Source organism: Somniosus microcephalus, chromosome 6 (assembly GCF_052327205.1).
Source record: "Somniosus microcephalus isolate GS21.2 chromosome 6, FLI_Smic_1.0, whole genome shotgun sequence".
Classification (NCBI taxonomy): Eukaryota; Metazoa; Chordata; class Chondrichthyes; order Squaliformes; family Somniosidae; genus Somniosus; species Somniosus microcephalus.
The window spans coordinates 235,839,162-235,848,630 of NC_140992.1; positions in this window are offsets into that span (position 1 = coordinate 235,839,162).

A 9,469-nucleotide genomic window follows, 5' to 3' on the forward strand; every position below is an offset into this window, starting at 1 on the left:
ATGCCAGATCTTTGTGTGAGCGTGATCTTGGGTCTGGACTTCCAGTGCCACCACCAAAGTATCACGCTTACCTACGGTGGGTCCCAGCCGCCCCTCACAGTGTGCGGTCTGGCTACCCTGAAGGTCAAGCCGCCCTCTCTGTTCGCCAACCTCGCACCCAACTGTCGACCCATAGCGACCAAGAGTAGGCGGTACAGCTGGGAGGACAGACGGTTCATTGCGTCGGAAGTAGAAAGACTCAAGCGGGAGGGTATCATCGAATGCAGTACCAGCCCATGGCGCGCCCAGGTAGTAGTAGTTAAGGGTAGCGAAAAGAAGCGGATGGTGATAGATTATAGCCAGGCGGTTAATCTATACACCCAGCTAGACGCCTACCCTCTGCCCCGCATAGCGGATATGGTTAACCAAATTGCGCAATACCGGGTGTTTTCCACCATCGACCTAAAATCGGCATACCACCAGCTCCCCATTAGGCCGGAGGACCGTCCATACACCGCCTTCGAGGCGAACGGACGCCTCTACCACTTCCTCAGAGTCCCCTTTGGGGTAACGAATGGGGTCTTGGTCTTCCAGCGGGAGATGGACCGCATGGTCGATGAGAACCAGTTAACAGCCACCTACCCATACCTAGACAACGTCACCATCTGCGGCCACGACCAGCAAGACCACGACTCGAACCTCGCGAGATTTCTGAAAACCGCCCTCAGACTCAATCTCACCTACAACGAGGATAAGTGTGTCTTTAGCACCACGCGCCTCTGTATCCTGGGCTGCGTGGTGGAAAACGGGGAAATCGGTCCGGACCCCGACCGATTGCGCCCCCTACGGGAGCTACCCCTACCAAACACTCCCAAGGCCCTGAAAAGGTGCCTGGGGTTCTTCTCCTATTACGCCCAATGGGTCCCCAAATATTCCGACAAGGCCCGTCCCCTCCTGAAATCAACGTCCTTCCCGCTCACGGCCGAGGCCCACGCCGCCTTCAACAGCATTAAACACGACATTGAGAAGGCCGCGCTGCAGGCAGTGGACGAAAACATCCCTTTCCAGGTCGAAAGCGATGCGTCCGACTTCGCTTTAGCAGCCACCCTCAACCAGGATGGGCCGTAGCCTTTTTCTCAAGAACCCTCCAAGGGCCCGAGATCAGGCACTCCTCGGTAGAGAAGGAGGCCCAGGCCATAGTGGAGGCAGTGCGGCACTGGAGGCACTACCTAGCCGGCAAATGCTTCACCCTGCTTACCGACCAGCGGTCGGTAGCCTTCATGTTTAACAACAAACAGAGGGGGAAGATCAAGAACGACAAAATTCTCAGGTGGCGGATCGAACTCTCCACGTTTGAGTACGACATAATATATAGGCCAGGGGCCCTCAACGAATCCCCCGACGCCCTATCACGAGGGATGTGTGCCAGCATCCAGGGGGACAGGCTACAGGGCCTCCACAATGGCCTCTGCCACCCGGGGGTCACCCGGCTATTTCACTTTATAAAATCCCATAACCTCCCCTATTCCATCGAGGAGGTCCGGTCGATGACCAGGGACTGCCGCACCTGTGCGGAATGCAAGCCCCGTTTTTTCAGGCCCGACCGAGCCCACCTGATCAAAGCTACACGGCCATTCGAGCGTCTGAGCTTAGATTTCAAGGGACCACTCCCCTCCACCGACTGCAATGTGTACTTTCTCAACATTGTGGACGAGTACTCCCGCTTCCCATTCGCCTACCCCTGCCCAGACATGACCAATGCCACGGTCATCAAGTGCCTCGGCAACCTGTTTTGCACGTTCGGCATGCCTAACTACATCCACACTGACAGGGGGGCCGTCGTTCATGAGCGACGAACTGCGCCAATACCTGCTGTCAAAGGGGATAGCCACGAGTCGGACCACTAGTTATAACCCCCGGGGTAATGGGCAAGTGGAGAGGGAGAACGCGACAGTGTGGAAGGCGGTCACCTTAGCACTAAGGTCTAAAGGCCTCCCCACCTCCCGCTGGCAAGAGGTCCTCCCAGACGTACTCCACTCGATAAGGTCGCTACTGTGTACTGCTACTAACGCCACTCCTCACGAGAAGATGTTTGTTTTTCCCCGCAAATCAACCTCAGGAGTGTCCCTACCCTCGTGGCTCTCCACCCCAGGGACAGTCCTATTACGGAAGCATATGAGGGGCCACAAAACGGATCCCCTCGTGGAGGCAGTACACCTACTCCACGCAAACCCACAGTACGCGTACGTCAAGCACGCCGACGGGCGTGAGGACACCGTGTCCATAAAGGACCTCGCCTCGGCAGGAAGCGACGACGACCCATCACCACCACCCCCAGAAGAACCTCCACCATCCCCAGGCTCACCACCCCCAGAAGTACTTGCAACACCCCCAACACATGGGTATGCCCAGGAGGGCACCACGGACTCCCGGTCGGAACCCGAGGTACTGTTGCGACGTTCAGGAAGGACTATCACACCCCCGGACAGACTAAATCTGTAGAAGGGGTGAATGTGATGAAATATATGCCTTCATCAGCCCCTGTGTTTTACCTGCTTTGTTTTGTGTGTACCGCCCCCTTTTTCCTATTGTGTGTATTGGCTACGCCCCTGTCTTTTGTCATATAAAGGTCTCAAGAGCTGTATGAGTCATTCTATCAGATGAACCCGATGTGGTTCTTAGTGATTAAAAGCCTTCAGTTGAATCCTTTAAACTCCTTGTCTTTGAGTTATTGATGGCACATCAAGACCAACAGGCAGAATGGTGTTGGAGAGTATTGAAGCAGGTTAGCTACCATAGCATTTATATCAGGCTGAGTCAGGCCAGGTGTAAGAATATAGTACAAGTAATGTAGCAAATTCAGGCAGCCCTCAAAGAACACTAGGGAAGAAGTAAGGTCAAAGAGAGCGATACAGGTGACTGTGGCTGAGTGGCATCCTCAAATATAGAGTCAATAGATAGAGTCATAGAGTTATACAGCACAGAAAGAGGCCCTTCGGCCCAACGTGTCCGCATCGGCCATGAAGCCCTATCTATTCTAATCCCATTTTCCAGCACTTGGTCCGTAGCCTTGTATGCTATGGCGTTTCAAGTGCTCATCTAAATGCTTCTTGAATGTTGTGAGGGTTCCTGCCTCTACCACCCTTTCAGGCAGTGAGTTCCAGATTCCAACCACCTTCTGGGTGAAAAACTTTTTCCTCAAATAAGAACATAAGAAGTAGGAGCAGGAGTAGGCCATACGGCCCCTTGGGCCTGCTTCACCATTCAATAGGATCATGGCTGATCCGAACCTAGACTCACGTCCACTTCCCTGCCCGCTCCCCGTAACCCCTAATTCCCTTATCAGCTAGGAAACTGTCTGTCTCCTTTTTAAATTTATTTAATGTCGCAGCTTCCACAGCTCTCTGAGGTAGCAAATTCCATAGATTTACTACCCTCTGAGTGAAGAAGTCTCTCCTCATCTCAGTTTTGAAACGGCAGCCCCTTATTCTAAGATTATGCCCCCTAGTTTTAGTCTCACCCATCAGTGGAAACATCCTCCCCGCATCCACCCGATCAAGCCCCCTCACAATCTTATATGTTTCGATAAGATTGCCTCTCATTCTTCTGAATTCCAATGAGTAGAGGCCCAACCTACTCAACCTTTCCTCATAAGTCAACCCCCTCATCTCCGGAATCAACCGAGTGAACCTTCTCTGAACTACCTCAAGAGCAAGTATATCTTTTCTTAAATATGGAAACCAAAACTGTACGCAATGTTCCAAGTGTGGCCTCACCAGTACCCTGTATAACTGAAGCAAGACTTCCCTGCTTTTATACTCCATCCCCCTTGCAATAAAAGCCAAGATTCCATTGGCCTTACTGATCACCTGCTGTACCTGCATACCAATCTTCTGTGTTTCATGCACCAGGACCCCCAGATCCCTTTGTACTGTAGCACTTTGCAGTTTCTCTCCAGTTAGATAATAACTTGCTCTTTGATTTTTTCTGCCAAAGTGCATAACCTCACACTTTCCAACATTATATTCCATCTGCCAAATTTCTGCCCACTCACTTAGCCTGTCTATGTCCTTTTGCAGGTTTTTTATGTCCTCCTCACTCACTGCTTTCCCTTCCATCTTTGTATCGTCGGCAAACTTGGATATGTTGCACCTGGTCCCCTCCTCCAAATCGTTAATATAGATTGTAAAGAGTTGGGGTCCCAGCACTGACCCCTGCGGAACACCACTAGTTACTGATTGCCAACCCGAGAATGAACCATTTATCCCAACTCTCTGTTTTCTGTTAGATAGCCAATCTTCCACCCATGCCAGTATATTACCCCCAATCCTGTGATTTTTTATCTTGTGCAGTAATCTTTTGTGTGGCACCTTGTCAAATGCCTTTTGGAAGTCCAAATACACCACATCCACTGGTTCCCCTTTATCCACCCTGTTTGTTACATCCTCAAAGAATTCAAACAAATTTGTCAAACATGACTTCCCCTTCATAAAACCATGCTGACTCTGTCCGATTAAATTATGCTTATCCAAATGTCCTGTTACTGCTTCCTTAATAATGGACTCCAACATTTTACCAACCACAGATGTTAGGCTAACTAGTCTATAGTTTCCAGCCTTTTGTCTACCTCCTTTTTTAAATAAGGGCGTTACATTAGCAGTTTTCCAATCTGCTGGGACCTTTCCTGAATCCAGGGAGTTTTGGAAAATTACCACCAATACATCCGGAATCCCTACCGCTACTTCTCTCAAGACCCTAGGATGTAAACCATCAGGTCCAGGGGATTTATTCGCCTTAAGTCCCATTATCTTACCGAGTACCATCTCCTTAGTGATTTTAATCGTGTTTAGCTCCTCCCCCCCTATAGCCCCCTATTTGTCCACTGTTGGGATATTTTTAGTGTCCTCTACTGTAAAGACTGATACAAAATATTTGTTCAGCGTTTCTGCCATCTCCATGTTCCCCACCACTAATTTCCCGGTCTCGTCCTCTAAGGGACCAACATTCACTTTAGCCACCCTTTTTCTTTTTATATAATTGTAGAAACTCTTGCTATCTGTTTTTATATTTTTTGCTAGTTTACTTTCATAATCTATCTTCCCTTTCTTAATTAATCTTTTAGTTATTCTTTGCTGGCTTTTAAATGCTTCCCAATCTTCTATCCTCCCACTAGATTTGGCTATTTTATATGCCCTTGTTTTCAGCCGGATACTATCCTTTATTACTTTACTTAGCCACGGATGGCTGTCTTTTTCTTACGCCCATTTTTCCCCAGTGGAATATAAATCCCCTCTAAACTCCCTGCCCCTTATCTTGAAACTATGCCCCCTGGTTATTGACCCCTCTACTAAGGGGAAAAGTTCCTTTCTATCTACCCTATCTATGCCCCTCATAATTTTGTACACCTCAATCAGGTCCCCCCTCAGCCTTCTCTGCTCTAAGGAAAACAACCCCAGCCTGTCCAGTCTCTCTTCATAGCTGAAGCGCTCCAGCCCAGGTAACATCCTGGTGAATCTCCTCTGAACCCTCTCCAATGCAATCACATCCTTCATACAGTGTGGCGACCAGAACTGCACACAGTATTCCAGCTGTGGCCTAACTAGCGTTTTGTACAGCTCCATCATAACCTCCCTGCTCTTATATTCTATGCCTCGGCTAATGAAGGCAAGTATCCCATATGCCGTTTAAACCACCTTATCTACCTGTCCTGCTGCCTTCAGGGATCTATGTACATGCACACCAAGGTCCCTCTGATCCTCTGTCCTCCCTAGGGTCCTACCATTCATTGTGTACTCCCTTGTCTTGTTAGTCCTCCCAAAATGCATCACCTCACACTTTTCAGGGTTAAATTCCATTTGCCACTGTTCTGCCCATCTGACCAGCCCGTCTATATCGTCCTGTAGCCTGAGGCTTCCCTCATCGCTATTTACCACTCCACCAATTTTTGTGCCATCTGCGAACTTACTGATCATACCTCCTACATTCATATCTAAATCATTAATGTACACTACAAACAGCAATGGACCCACCACCAATCCCTGCGGTACACTACTGGACACAGGCTTCCAGTCACAAAAACAATCTTCGACCATCACCCTCAGCCTCCTGCCACTAAGCCAATTTTGGATCCAATGTGCCAAATTGCCCTGGATCCCATGGGCTCTTACCTTCTTGACCAGTCTCCCATGCGGGACTTTGTCAAAAGCCTTACTGAAGTTCATGTAGACCACATCAACTGCACTACCCTCATCCACGCACCTAGTCACCCCCTCGAAAAATTCAATCAAACTGGTTAGACATGATCTCCCCCTGAAAAGCCATGCTGACTGTCCTTGATTAATCCTTGCCTCTCCAAGTGGAGATTAATTCTGTCCCTCAGAAGTTTTTCCAATAATTTCCCTACCACTGATGTTAGGCTCACTGGCCTGTAATTCCCTGGTTTATCTCTACTACCCTTCTTGAATAATGGTACTACTTTAGCTGTCCTCCAGTCCTCTGGCACCTCCCCTGTGGCCAGAGAGGTTCTGAAAATTTATGTCAGAGCCCCTGCAATCTCCTCCCTTGCCTCAAACAGCAGCCTGGGATACATCTCATCTGGGCCTGGAGATTTATAAGAACATAAGAACATAAGAAATAGGAGCAGGAGTAGGCCAATCGGCCCCTCGAGCCTGCTCCGCCATTCAATAAGATCATGGCTGATCTGATCCTAACCGCCAATCTACTATCACAGAACCATCTCCTGAATCTAACAGAATTAGACACACGAAATAGGAGCAGGATCAGGCTACACGACCCCTGGGCCCGCTCCGCTACCCACAGGGCATGTCCAATCCGAACCTAGACTCATGTCCAAATTCCTGCCCGCTCCCCATAACCCTTAATTCCCTTTACTTCTAGGAAACTGTCTATTTCTGTTTTAAATTTATGTAATGATGTAGCTTCTACAGCTTTTTGGGGCAGCATATTCCATGGACCTACCACCCTCTGAGTGAAGTAGTTCCTCCTCATCTCAGTTTTGAAAGAGCAGCCCCTTATTCTAAGACTATGCCCCCTAGTTCTAGTTTCACCCATCATCGGGAACATCCTCCCCGCATCCACCCGATCCAACCCCTTCACAATCTTATATGTTTCAATAAGATCGCCTCTCATTCTTCTGAACTCCAATGAGTAGAGTCCCAATCTACTCAACCTCTCCTCATATGTCCATCCCCTCATCCCCGGGATTAACCGAGTGAACCTTCTTTGTACTGACTCGAGAGCAAGTATGTCTTTTCTTAAGTATGGACACCAAAACTGTATGCAATATTCCAGGTGTGGTCTCACCAATACCTTGTACAACTGAAGCAATACCTCCCTATTTTTATATTCTATCCCCCTAGCAATGAAAGCCAACATTCCATTGGCCTTCTTAATCACTTGCTGCACCTGCATACTAACCTTTTGAGTTTCGTGCACCAGGACCCCCAGATCCCTTTGTACTTCAGTACTTTCCAGTTTCTTGCCATTAAGATAATAACTTGCTCTATAATTTTTCCTGCCAAAGTGCATAACCTCACACTTTCCAGTATTGTATTCAATCTGCCAAATCTCTGCCCACTTACTTAGCCTGTCTATGTCCCCTTGCAGGTTTTTTATGTCCTCCTCACTCACTGCTTTCCCTCCCATCTTAGTATCATCTGCAAACTTTGATATGTTACACTCGGTCCCCTCCTCCAAATCGTTAATATAGATTGTAAAGAGTTGGGGACCCAGCACCGACCCCTGCGGAACACCACTAGTTACTGATTGCCAGTCTGAGAATGAACCATTTATCCCAACTCTCTGCCTTCTGTTAGATAGCCAATCCTCTATCCATGCCAGAATATTACCCCCAATCCCGTGATTTTTTATCTTAAGCAATAATCTTTTGTGTGGCACTTGTCAAATGCCTTTTGGAAGTCTAAATACATTACGTCCACTGGTTCCCCTTTATCCACCCTATATGTTACTTCCTCAAAGAACTCCAGCAAATTTGTCAAACATGACTTCCCCTTCATAAAACCATGCTGACTTTGTCCTATTAAATTATGATTATCCAAATGTCCTGTTACTGTCTCCTTAATAATGGACTCCAAAATTTTACCTACCACAGATGTTAGGCTAACCGGTCTATATTTTCCAGCCTTCTGTCTACTGCCCTTTTTAAATAAGGGTGTTACATTAGCAGTTTTCCAGTCTGCCGGGACCTTTGCCGAGTCCAGGGAGTTTTGGAAAATTATTACCAATGCATCCACAATCCCTACCGCCACTTCCCTCAAGACCCTAGGGTGTAAGCCATCAGGTCCAGGTGATTTATCCACCTTGAGTCCCATTATTTTACCGAGTACCACTTCCTTAGTGATTTTGATCGTGTTTAGCTCCTCCCCCCCGATAGCCCCCTGTTTGTCCAGTGTTGGGCTATTCTTCGTGTCCTCTACTGTAAAGACTGATAGAAAATATTCATTCAGTGTTTTTGCCATCTCCATATTTCCCACCATTAATTTCCTGGTCTCATCCTCTAAGGGACCAACATTTACTTTAGCCACCCTTTTTCTTTTTATATAACTATAAAAACTCTTACTATCTGTTTTTATATGTTTTGCTCATTTACTTTCATAATCTATCTTCCCTTTCTTACTCAATCTTTTTGTTATTTTTTGCTGTCTTTTAAAGTTTTCCCAATCCTCTATCCTCCCACTAAATTTGGCTACCTTATATGCCCTTGTTTTTAGTCGAATAATATCCTTAATTTCTTTACTTAGCCACGGATGGCTGTCTTTTCTTTTACACCCTTTTCTTCTCAGTGGAATATATATTTTTTGGAAGTTGTAAAATAACTCCTTAAATGTACACCACTGATCATGTATCGTCTTACCCTTTAATCTATTTTCCCAATCCACTCTACTCAATTCCGCTCTCATACCTTCATAGTCTCCTTTATTCAAGCTTAGCACACTTGTTTGAGATCCAACCTTCTCACCCTCTAATTGAATATGGAATTCAACCATGTTATGGTCACTCATTCCAAGGGGATCCTTTACTGGGACATTTTTAATTAATCCTGTCTCGTTACACAGGACCAGATCTAAGGTTGCTTGCCCCCTGGTTGGTTCAGTTACATACTGCTCAAGAAACCCATCCCTAATACACTCAATGAACTCATCCTCAAGGCAGCCCTGCCCAATTTGATTTGTCCAATTAATATGATAGTTAAAATCCCCCATAATTATAGATGTTCCCTTATTACAAGCCTCAACTATTTCCTGATTGATACTCCGTCCAACAGAGTTGCAACTGTTCGGAGGCCTATAGACTACGCCCACTAGTGTTTTTTTCCCCTTATTATTCCTTACCTCCACCCAAACTGTTTCATTATCCTGATCTTTTGACCCAATATCATTTCTCTGTATTACAGTGATTCCTTCCTTTATTAACATAGCCACCCCACCTCCCCTTACTTCCTGCCTGTCCT